Below are 12,421 nucleotides of genomic sequence, written 5' to 3'. Positions count from 1 at the left end.
AGAACTAGATGTTTTGGATTTTTGTAGCTCTGACTCAGGGGATGCTGTGCTGGCTTTGTCACAAAGCAGAGCAAGAATGCAACATCAACTATGAGGAAACAAGTTAAACTAAGATTCTGTTGATACAATGCAAGATCATTTATGATCAGTAATAACTGCTTCTTGCATATGGTGAGACTTGAGCTTACGACAGTAGCATTACTTTCTTGGATCAGCGAGTTTAATCAGTTAATAAGCTAAATAAGTAAAAGTCCACAATTTTTTTTTTGTGGGTTCCTGAATAGTGCAACTGGTTCTTTTAATCCAGTTACCAGTTTAGCTCAAGAGAGCTGCACACACCTTATTACCAGGTTATCATCCAGGTTATTATATGATTTCCTCTGTGGTGAATCAATGAATTTTAGTTCTTGTCTAAGGAAGCTTTCTGCTGCCGTTGTTGTTTTGCAAAATATCTTTAGGCCTAGTTCTCATCTTTAGCATCTGCTCAGCTGACGGAACCAGCGAATCATTTCCCTTCATGGGAATTGACTAATAGTATCGTGAAGCTCTGGACAAGTTTGGAGCCAGATGGTATCCATGTTGAGTTATTTACAGAGATTTAACTTTTTTAAATGCAGGGATTCCACAGGATACAACACGGATATGATGCGGAATAACTTTGGTCTTAAATGCAACTAAGGAATAATTCCGTCAGCTTTGATTGTCTTTGATGGGCTTCTGCCGCTTTTGAGTTTAGTTTGTTGGCCTTTCACAGGAACTGTAACAACTGTGGATTTTGTACACTTCTGCAACTGTTTTCAATGGCCTTTCGCAGCCACATGAATCCCCCACCACTCCTTTATCGGCTCCATTGGTCTGACTTTAGAGAAACTGTCTCTGTGATCTATCCCGGTCACTCAATCATAAGACTTCTGTTGAGGCCTTCAGAATTGCAGTATTCTACAAAAAGATGTCAATGATATAGCGCTAGGGTCACGTCTCTGAAGCCGGCGGAACTGGGGAAAAGTTCACACTGACACCAGTTTGAATCCCCATGGGACCAGGGCCTTTCTCTGCAGATTCTGAACGTTCTCCCTGTGTCTGTTTGGGTTTGGCATTCCCCCACATTCCCAAGGATGAACTGGCTAACTCCAGTTGTCCTTAGGTGTGTGAGTGTGAATGGATATTTGTCTTTCAAATGTTGGCCCAGCGTTGAGCCGGGCAGTCTTCCAGCAACCCCTGACCCATGACCCTGTAAGTTAAAAAATGGCTAGCAAATGGATGGATGGAAAAAAAAGGCAGAAAAAGAGCAGAAACAGAGAAAAATAAGGGTTTAACTGTCACCAGCATTACAGTAGTGATATCATGCACCAAGGGTTGGCTAATAAAAGAAAACCTAGCCCTCAACTGCAACATGTCATTGTAGATTTTATGAGTTTTTTTCTACAGCCTGCTTTGTCCTTTAGGGTTAAATTCATATTTAAAATGCAATTCAAAACAGTCTTATATTTGCTTTTTCTCTTGATTTGTGTCTCCTGTCTTTTAGCTGGATGCGCCTCTTCCATTGTCTTATATAATATCCCTCATCCACATGGCGCACAAAAAAAAGTACAGTAAGCGATGAAGTCCCCTGGGGTTAAATCTCGTTGCTAGACCGTGCTGCCAACGTTCTGAAAAAAGGTGGCTGCAGAGGAGAGCCATTAAAAGCATTTGTCCTACAGTGTAATGCTTCACAGATGGAAGCAGCCAAAACACATTATACAGAAAAGGTGAAAAGAAACAAAGAGAAACAAGGGCATTATAAAAAGTCCCAGAAATGAAGCTGCACCCAGAGCATGTGTCTGCGCGCGTGTGTGGGCTAATGTGTGAGTATGCATCCAGACATACACCTGTTAGTGGATATTAATGCTCCAGGCACCGAAGGAACAGTCAGTGGGGAGAAATGAGTAAATTATAGATATGCTGTAGGGAGGCACAAATGGAGTTTTTGGAGCAGTCACCCTTAATGTAGCCTGCAGAGTCACTAAATCCTGCCTGTGGAATTATTAATTAAGGACACAAACACAGAGACAAGTCCATTAAACCTGAGCTAATATGCGGATATACTGAACATTTCTCATCACGTCGTCTACAAGTGTAATGATCTTCTGTGGCCTCCCACCAGTGGCCCCTATCTATCCAGATGTCAACATCTGAATACTGGACCAGCCATGCATGTTTAAGTGTTAAAATGCCATCTACCTCACAGGGGTTTCTTATACGAAGTCATCACTGCGCATGAACCCCACAGCTTCAGCTGTACGTTTGAGTGTTTTTCAATATTTTTTTTCTTGAAAAATGTAAAATAATAATAATAAAAAAAACTATTATAGATACAGAATGATATTTAGGATGGATGGATGCTCTTGATTCAGCCTGGAACAACATGTGTGCATTTGAGCAAAGTTGTTAAAGTTTCGAAAGAAAAAGACATGATATGATGCCAGTGACGTTTCTGCTTATGCTGATGATGAAGAGCAGTTGAATGACTCATAATGCATTTGCATCCTCGCCTCCTGTGAAAATGCAGCCTTGGCCACTTCTGTATGTGGGCAGAGGTATATATATATATATAATCACAAAACTAAAACAACACTGTTCTATTTTTTTTTTGCGGCTCTCAACTGTCATTAGCCGTAGTTTGTTTTGGTTGAGACACGCGGGTACAGATCGCTCCTGTTTCCTCCGACTTAACAAATGCCTCATCTTCTATTTATGCTCCTCCGGTAGAGCAAGTTGAGCGAGGCGATGGATGACAGGAAAAGCTCCGCCAATGATGAAGCGGCGTGCGTATGGCTGGGTAATAGCAGGTTCTGCCGAGTACCCACTGTTCCTCCTTGCGTAGCTTCCGGTTCTACAGGGTCGCAAAGCTACATTCATTATTCCTAAAAAATAGTCCCACATTGCTTGTTTTCAACTATTTTCAAGGGTAGAACAGGTCAATGGTTCATTGTATCACCTCTAAAGCTAATGGGAAACACCTGAAATACACATCTGTCGTGATGAAAATACTTACTGGAATAAGGAGTTTCACATCGTGAGGAAGGTATAAGAAGCCCAGCAACAGATTTTTTCATTGTGGGATGTCGAAATGTATCACTTCAATGTGTTGAATGACTAAATGTGGTGGAAGGACAGAGCAGAAGGCCAGTAACAACTTTAAATTGTTATCTGCACAGGCGACGGATATATCAATCAACTGCTAATATCCAGCTATGGTTTGTTGGATTATCTGCATTTAGAGTCTTACAAACCAAGAAAAGAGAAAAGAAAAGTATAAACCAACCTGAGCTGGATGCAGAGCAGACAACATACTTCTTCTTTTCCTCTGCATGTGGGAATGAGAACATTACCATTAAAGTAAAGCTACATGTGTAGCTAGCTGCACAGAAAATTGGTCCTTTTTTTGAGATGGATGAGCAGGAACAAGGTAGGCATGACATTTCAATTTTCATTAGAAACCCAAGTGCAGAACACTCTTTTAACTGGTGTTACTTCTTTTAGTCTGTTTAAAAGCCTGATAACTGTGCATGTTTTTATGCCAATGCAATGTTTCCTACTGTCTTAATGGTTTAGCCAGCTGTTCCTCATACTATCCACCACTGTTACAGTCTGTGTCCACTTTTAGTGACACATTGAAAGTGATGGACAGTGGACAATTGGACAGTCACTGTTGATCCGTTGAAGAGGTTGATGAGCTCTTCAAGAAAAGACCCCAAGGCACTTCTGCACACACCATTTTGTGCTTCTTTGCTTCTACCTTTCTCTGTCTTCCTGCTAGTGACCAGAAAATTCATCTTAATGGATACCTGTTGTTTTTTTTCCGTACATTTTCCCATCTCAGCTCAGAAAGCTTGCAACATTAAATAAATGTTGTATGACTGGGGCACAGGAACCAGAGGCAGGAGTTATCAGTGCTGTCATAAATAATATCTTTTGTTTAAGATGATTATGCACAACAAACCTCTCCGCCATGAACACCCCCTCCTAAAATTACAGTCATCATTGATGTTGAGGTGAGATTGTGAATTAGGATAAATAGGTGTTGTCAAATAAGCCTATGCTCCTCTGGCTGAGATGAAGGCTCGGCGAGAGGAAGCCACATTTGGTTAAACGCCTGTTGAAGTGACTCCCACAGGCCTATCTGAGCAGGATGAGGAGATGAAACCAGAGAAATGGAAGCAAAAAAAAGCTCAATTTACAGCTCTCTTTTCTGCAACACATGCATGAAAATAGGTGAAGGTCTTTTAGATGTGTGCGTGCCCACCCCGCCCTCTCTCTGAGTGGCCTTGATGGAAAATCAGACCTGCAGTCGTCAGTGTGAAGACCTGCGGACGTCAAGACTTCAAAAAATGTGCGAAGATTCGTCATAAAGCTGAAAATTCACAAGGACGTTGGCAAGTATTGAGGGGTGGATGAGTTTCTTTGCTGCTTTTATGTGAACTTTAAAAACGGGCAAAGCAAAGACACCAAATATCGCCTTATTCTGCGACAGGGCCGGTGTCCGCATTTCTCATTTTGATGTTCATTTTAACTAAAAAAGAAACCAACGGCATTGTACTCGAGCCGTGCGTGTTTAATGAGGCTGGGACGCTCTTTCGCACGTGCTAACACACCTCGCGCACACGCGGGCTGTCTCGCGTCATTTTCATCAATCACAGTCCTCCGGGTCTGCTTTAAAAGAGTTGAGCAGATTCTCAAAACCCATTTTGGCTTCCACGGCATCGCGGGGCGATGAATCATTAAGCACATTCCCGCCTGCATCTTCTTTACGCTGCCTCGTAAATCTACCGCGACGTCGCCCTCCTCTCAGTCAAAGGTAAAAAAGACAAAAACACAACACGGCTCATCCTGCTTTCAGCTGGGATTTGTTCTAACACTTAAAGCCCTTTGACAGTCAGTCGGTGTTGTTGTGCGGGACAGTCGCAACAAGGCCACCATACCCGCAGCAATTTGATACAAACCTTCTGAAGCTGTGGCACAAGACACGCACGAAATAAATGCTGCCAGCCGCTGCATCAGAGCGCAGGAAACAGGCCCGCTTGAATTGAACAGTTTGGCAGCTTTGGATGCTGCTCGTGGAACACTGGGGAGCTCTGGTGCATCAATCAATCAGCAGCACTTACGTTTAACTCTAGAATGCTGAAGTTGTGAGTTACTCCTTCTTAAGTTAACTCCACAATAATGCTAATCAGCTTCCTTTAAATGAGTTTTTAGTACTAGCGCCGAAGTGGATTGGCTAAAACTATAAAATCTGATTACGTTCCACCCTTTCTGACCCCTGTTCACCATAAAGCCAGACTTTAAAGTGATTTTCTTCCATACAGTTGTTTCACTCTTGCACCATCACATTTATCTCCATCACTACTTTCTTGCTGTACGTCTGCAGTGTCAAACAGACTTTAAAGTTGCTAAACTCTGCAAAACCTTGCACAAAATGATGGATAACAATTAAAACACTGCTCACATCAGCTTCAGTATTAATTACAACTTTATTAGATGGGGATCCTCATTTTTTTTCAGTCTCAGTCTTTTCCAGAATTTAAATTTTCTTCTATTTCAATTTCTTCCCACACTTTTCTTGTTGTTTCATCCATGATTGTCCCTATTTTATCTCCCAACACACCTACCTCTGACATTTATCTTCAGGCAGCCTACTTCAACCACTTGAATGCACAAGTCAGTAATTTAAAAAAAAAAAAAAAAAACCTTCCATGCATCTGTGCGATGCTACACCAACACTTACAAGATGTCTTTGTATGTTTTTATGATAAATGTTGGTCAGCAGTTGAACTTATTACCTTAATATTTCAACTGCAGTATGTCTCCAACCCTAATTACAACTCCAGGGGCCCTGCGGTAGCCAGCAGTAGCTTTTTCCTTTATGTCTGTTGTTTCCAAGCAACTGTCATCTTCCTCAAAAGGTTTTTTCTTGTTCTTTTTCTTTTACGGATTGGTGAAACATCAATGCACACAAATGGCTAATACCTGCCTGAATATCCATCTAGTCTCAGTCTGAGTATAGAAACACGGTCCACTTCACAGTGTTGCTGAAAGAATGTTCTACCTGCCACTTGTCAAGAGAGATCCCTGATTAAAGAAAACAACTGGCAAACTGTGGAGTCTATTTTGATTCATGCCTGGAAAAAGTGCTCATACGACCGTAAAATCCAAATGTTTAAATTGAGTGAAAATGCAGGTAAAATCAAGTTAGCTGTCAAACTATGCAAAGAGAAATAAAATGATGATAGTGAGGGTGATGGTACCCCAGTAGTCTCAATCGCTCCTGGCTGTTTTAAAAAATGTATATTATTAGTGTGCTTTGTTTGCGTCATTTAACCGCTCTGAATAGATTGGGATCATTGTGATTTACATATTTTTTTCTACAGTTTTTAAAGTGAATAACTCGTCAAGGTGGATGATCTGGTATGTACTGTTGGATTGCAGTACCTCTCGTGTGTCACTGCCAATCCGCGTGTTCTTTAAATGAAGACTTCAAGTAAACAAATGCCAATTTCAAAATGTATTTAGCAAATAGAATCAATTCAAGATACAAATATACAGAGCTCTGGGCCAGTTCATAACCCTAACAACAACAAAGTCAATTGTCAGGGCATGAAGTCTGACAACCCTTGGCCCAGTCTTTTATAGAAAGACAGATGTAATTATTGATGCTAATTCAGTCCAATCCAGTCCTTCTTCTTGGGTGACTTCATCTTCTTCTTCCAGCCTCATTTGGTGTTGGTGCAGTCCTTCTTCTCCATTGTCTTCTCAGATGGCCAGGTCAGAGGTCATATTCCTGTCCAGGAACTTATCAATCACCAGTAAATTATGCTGTCATATTTTACGATGGGGGTCCACCATTTCCTGTCTGCCTGGCTCCAACTGTCTAAGCAGTATTCATGTCAAGGAAGGGTCAACTGACTTGCTTATGTGTATTCCTACTAAAGATTATATATTATCCCTAACTTCTAAACTAACTGTAACATAAAACAAAAACGTATAGTATAACACATGCTAATAAGATAAAATAATTCTCTTCAGTACCAGCTAGTGAAGAGCCAGCGAAACCTCTGACGATGTGTGAAAACGCTCGGTCTCGGAGGCCTGCTGAGTGATTCTGTGGAGGGAATGAGGGACAAGGAGTGCCTGCAAACCTTAATTATCCGCAGCAGGCGGTGTGTTGTGTGGCACTGAGGACGCAGAAACAAGAACTAATCAGTAGGCGACAGCTTCCCCAGCACCTGTGGGATTCACTAACCTGGATTCTGACGTCTGCTTCAGGGTCTTTCCTCAAAAAATGTAACCTTCTGGGAAGGGCTTAATGGGGGTTTTCGCTTTTGGGAGGAATTTGTCAAGGCTACGTGACATTTAATGCACCTTTACAGGTTGTTATTAAAATGTATTCACAAACAAAAGCGCTTCACCTTTCTTAATGTGCCGGCTGCTGAATTGATGATCACAGAGCAGACTTGAAACAGCAGGCAACTCCACACGGATTTCAATTACACCCAGTTGTTGTTTGCCTACTTAGGTCTCAGCTGTCAGCATTTCTGCAGAGATAAAGGTGAAGCCGATACAAAAGCGCGTTATACAGATGTTCGAAACCTTTCAAACATCTGTGTGTTGTAGGCATGCTTGTGAGGGCGTTTGCCGCCTGCAGAGAGAAACACACATGAGACAACCTCCACTTTTTGGCACGACTTCTTTACTCATAATGGAGTTGGGTCGGACTAAATTAGATGTAAATAGTAGATTTCGTTGGTTTTACAATAGGGGCCAGGCTACTCTCAGCGAGTGATTTGTTCATTTTGTGAGTTCACAGCTCAGGAAAGGGGACAGTCAAGCTGAAACAAGGAAGCAGGCTGGCACTTTCCCCACAGGGCGAGAGCTGCCAACTCCCTGAAAAATAAATAAGGGACACCTCGTTGGCAGGGCCAGTTGGATGTGTGTTCAGGCCTATGGCTTGACATTGAACCTGAATTTAGTGAGATGCATGTTTTTGATCGATGCAAATATAAATGGAAATCAAATGATCAACATCTTATTTTTACTGCAAAATAACAAACTTGTCAGGACAATAAAGTAAAAGTCTATATATATATACAGTATATAGCTTTCATACACAGTCATTAATCACATTGACAGACTAATTTTGATGCTTGTGACCATACGGGACAATATCTGTTCCATTTCAACTTGATATGGGATGTTAGAGGGTTAGAGTTAGGGTTAGGGTTAGGGTTAGGGTTAGGGTTAGGGTTAGGGTTAGAGTTAGGGTTAGGGTTAGGGTTAGGGTTAGGGTTAGAGTTAGGGTTAGGGTTGGGGTTAGGGTTAGGGTTAGGGTTAGAGTTGGGGTTAGGGTTAGAGTTAGGGTTAGGGGAATGAGAGATGTACTCCCAGTCTCTCACTACACAGACCACCATCCACATAGCTTTTTATGAGAGATTGAGGCATGTTAGTCCCGAGTTCACCCCCACCTGCTGAAGGAAACCAGATTAGAGAAGACAGGAGGACAGGGCATAAGAGGCAGGATAGGTGTGTGTGTCTGTGTGTGTGTGTATGGGGGGGGGGGGGGGGATGTATGGGGAGGGAGAGGGAGAAAAAAAGGGTTAAGGTTAGAGGGTTAGGGTTAGAGTTAGGGTTAGGGTTGGAGTTAGGGTTAAGTTTAGGGTTAGCATTAGGGTTAGGTTTAGGGCTGGAGTTAGAGTTAAGGTTAAGGTTAGCATTAGGGTTAGCGTTAGCATTAGAGTTAGGGTTAAGGTTAGGTTTAGGGTTAGCATTAGGGTTGGAGTTAGGGTTAGCACTAGGGTTAGGGTTAGCGTTAGGGTTAGCGTTAGCATTAGGGTTAGGGCTGGAGTTAGGGTTAAGGTTAGGGTTAGCATTAGGGTTGGAGTGAGGTTAGCACTATGGTTAGGGTTAGCATTAGGGTTAGCATTAGCAATGGGGTTAGGGTTGGAGTTAGGGTTGGGTTAGGGTTAGGGTTAGGGTTGGAGTTAGGGTTAGCATTAGGGTTGGAGTGAGGGTTAGCATTAGGGTTAGGGTTGGAGTTAGGGTTAGGGTTAGCATTAGGGTTAGGGTTAGGTTGGAGTTAGAGTTAAGGTTAGGGTTAGCATTAGGGTTAGCATTAGGGTTAAGGTTAGGGTTAGGTTTAGGGTTAGCATTAGGGTTAGCATTAGCGTTGGAGTTAGGGTTAGGGTTAGCACTATGGTTAGGGTTAGCATTGATGTTAGTGTTAGCATTAGGGTTAGGGTTAGCATTAGGGTTAGGGTTAGCAATTGGGTTAGGGTTGGAGTTAGGGTTAGGTTAGGGTTAGGATTGGAGTTAGGATTAGCATTAGGTTTAGCGTTAGCATTAGGGTTGGATTTAGGGTTAGCATTAGGGTTGGATTTAGTGTTAGGGTTAGCATTAGGGTTGGCGTTAGGGTTAGCGTTAGCATTAGGGTTAGGGCTGGAGTTAGGGTTAAGGTTAGGGTTAAGGTTAGCATTAGGGTTGGAGTGAGGGTTAGCACTATGGTTAGGGTTAGCATTAGGGTTAGGGTTAGCAGTAGGGTTAGGGTTGGAGTTAGGGTTAGGGTTAGCATTAGGGTTAGGGTTAGGGTTAGGGTTGGAGTTAGGGTTAGCACTAGGGTTAGGGTTAGCATTAGGGTTAGCGTTAGCATTAGGGTTAGGGCTGGAGTTAGGGTTAGGGTTAGGGTTAGGATTGGAGTTAGGGTTAGCATTAGGGTTGGAGTTAGGGTTAGGGTTAGCATTAGGGTTAGGGTTGGAGTTAGGGTTAGCATTAGGGTTAGGGTTAGGGTTGGAGTTAGGGTTAGGTTTAGGGTTGGAGTTAGGGTTAGGGTTAAGTTTAGGGTTAGCATTAGGGTTAGGTTTAGGGTTGGAGTTAGAGTTAAGTTTAAGGTTAGCATTAGGGTAGCGTTAGCATTAGGGTTAAGGTTAGGGTTAGGTTTAGGGTTAGCATTAGGGTTGGAGTTAGGGTTAGAGTTTGGGGTAAGGTTAGGGTTAGGTTTAGGGTTAGCATTAGGGTTAGCATTAGGGTTGGAGTTAGGGTTAGGGTTAGCACTATGGTTAGGGTTAGCATTGAGTTAGTGTTAACATTAGGGTTGGGGTTAGCATTAGGTTTAGGGTTAGCAATTGGGTTAGGGTTGGAGTTAGGGTTAAGGTTAGGGTTAGGTTTAGGTTAGCATTAGGGTTGGAGTTAGGGTTAGCACTAGGTTAGCGTTAGGGTTAGCGTTAGCATTAGGGTTAGGGCTGGAGTTAGGGTTAGCATTATGGTTAGGGTCATTAGGGTTAGCGTTAGCAATGGGGTTAGGGTTGGAGTTAGGGTTAGGGTTAGCATTAGGGTTAGGTTAGGATTAGGGATGGAGTAGGGTTAGGGTTAGGGTCGGGATTAGGGTTAGGGTTGGAGTTAGGGTTAGCATTGGGGTTAGGGTTAGGATTAGGGTTGGAGTTAGGGTTAGCATTAGGGTTAGGGTTAGGATTAGGGATGGAGTAGGGTTAGGGTTGGAGTTTAGGGTTAGCACTAGGGTTAGGGTTAGCATTAGGGTTAGCGTTAGCATTAGGTTAGGGCTGGAGTTAGGGTTAAGGTTAGGGTTAGGGTTAGCATTAGGGTTGGAGTGAGGGTTAGCACTATGGTTAGGGTTAGCATTAGGGTTAGCGTTAGCAATGGGGTTAGGTTGGAGTTAGGGTTAGCATTAGGGTTGGAGTTAGGGTTAAGGTTAGGGTTAGGGTTGGAGTTTGGGTTAGGTTAGGGTTAGGGTTGGAGTGAGGGGGTTAGCATTAGGGTTAGGGTTGGACTTAGGGTTAGCGTTAGGGTTAGGTTAGGGTTAGGGTTGGAGTTAGGGTTAGGTTAGCATTGGGGTTAGGTTGGAGTTAGAGTCAAGGTTAGGGTTAGCATTAGGGTTAGCATTAGGGTTAGGGTTGGAGTTAAGTTAAGGTTAGGTTTAGCATTAGGGTTAGGGTTAGCATTAGGGTTAGCATTAGCATTGGGGTTAGGGTTAGCATTAGGGATGGAGTAGGGGTTAGGGTTGGAGTTAGGGTTAGCATTAGGGTTAGGGTTGGAGTTAGAGTCAAGGTTAGGGTTAGCATTAGGGTTAGGGTTAGCATTAGGGTTAGGTTTGGATTAGAGTTAAGGTTAGGGTTAGCATTAGGGTTAGCATTAGGGTTAGGGTTGGAGTTAGAGTTAAGGTTACGGTTAGCATTAGGGTTAGGGTTAGCATTAGGGTTAGCGTTAGCATTAGGGTTAGGTTTAGTATTAGGGATGGAGTAGGGTTAGGTTGGAGTTAGGGTTAGCATTAGGGTTAGGGTTAGGATTAGGGTTTGAGTTAGGGTTAGCATTAGGGTTAGGGTTAGGATTAGGGATGGAGTAGGGTTAGGGTTGGAGTTAGGGTTAGCACTAGGGTTAGGGTTAGCATTAGGGTTAGCGTTAGCATTAGGGTTAGGGTTGGAGTTAGGGTTAGCATTAGGGTTGGAGTTAGGGTTAAGGTTAGGGTGGGTTGGAGTTAGGGTTAGGGTTAGGGTTAGGGTTGGAGTGAGGGTTAGCATTAGGGTTAGGGTTGGAGTGAGGGTTAGCATTAGGGTTAGGGTTGGAGTTAGGGTTAGGGTTAGGGTTAGGGTTAGGGTTAGGGTTGGAGTTAGAGTTAAGGTTAGGGTTAGCATTGCGGTTAGCATTAGGGTTAGGGTTGGAGTTAGAGTTAAGGTTAGGTTTAGCATTAGGGTTAGGGTTAGCGGGCATTAGGGTTAGGGTTGCAGTTAGAGTTAAGGTTAGGGTTAGCATTAGGGTTAGGGTTAGCATTAGGGTTAGGGTTGAAATTAGGGTTAGGTTAGGGTTAGGATTGGAGTTAGGATTAGCATTAGGTTTAGCGTTAGCATTAGGGTGGATTTAGGGTTAGCATTAGGGTTGGACTTAGAGTTAGGGTTAGCATTAGGGTTAGGGTTGGAGTTAGGGTTAGGGCTAGCATTAGGGTTAGGGTTAGCATTATGGTTAGGTTTGGAGTTAGAGTTAAGGTTAGGGTTAGCATTAGGGTTAGCATTAGGGTTAGGGTTGGAGTTAGAGTTAAGGTTAGGTTTAGCATTAGGGTTAGGGTTAGCATTAGGGTTAGCGTTAGCATTAGGGTTAGGTTAGCATTAGGGATGGAGTAGGGTTAGGGTTGGAGTTAGGGTTGCATTAGGGTTAGGGTTAGGATTAGGGTTTGAGTTAGGGTTTAGCATTAGGGTTAGGGTTAGGATTAGGGATGGAGTAGGGTTAGGGTTGGAGTTAGGGTTAGCACTAGGGTTAGGGTTAGCATTAGGGTTAGCGTTAGCATTAGGGTTAGGGTTGGAGTTAGGGTTAGCATTAGGGTTGGAGTTAGGGTTAAGGTTAGGGTTAGGGTTGGAGTTAGGGTTAGGGTTAGGGTTAGGGTTGG

This window comes from Takifugu flavidus, chromosome 20 (genome assembly GCF_003711565.1).
Source record: "Takifugu flavidus isolate HTHZ2018 chromosome 20, ASM371156v2, whole genome shotgun sequence".
In the NCBI taxonomy this organism is placed as follows: domain Eukaryota; kingdom Metazoa; phylum Chordata; class Actinopteri; order Tetraodontiformes; family Tetraodontidae; genus Takifugu; species Takifugu flavidus.
The sequence above is the reverse complement of the archived record's forward strand: the minus strand, read 5'-3'. Positions refer to the sequence as shown.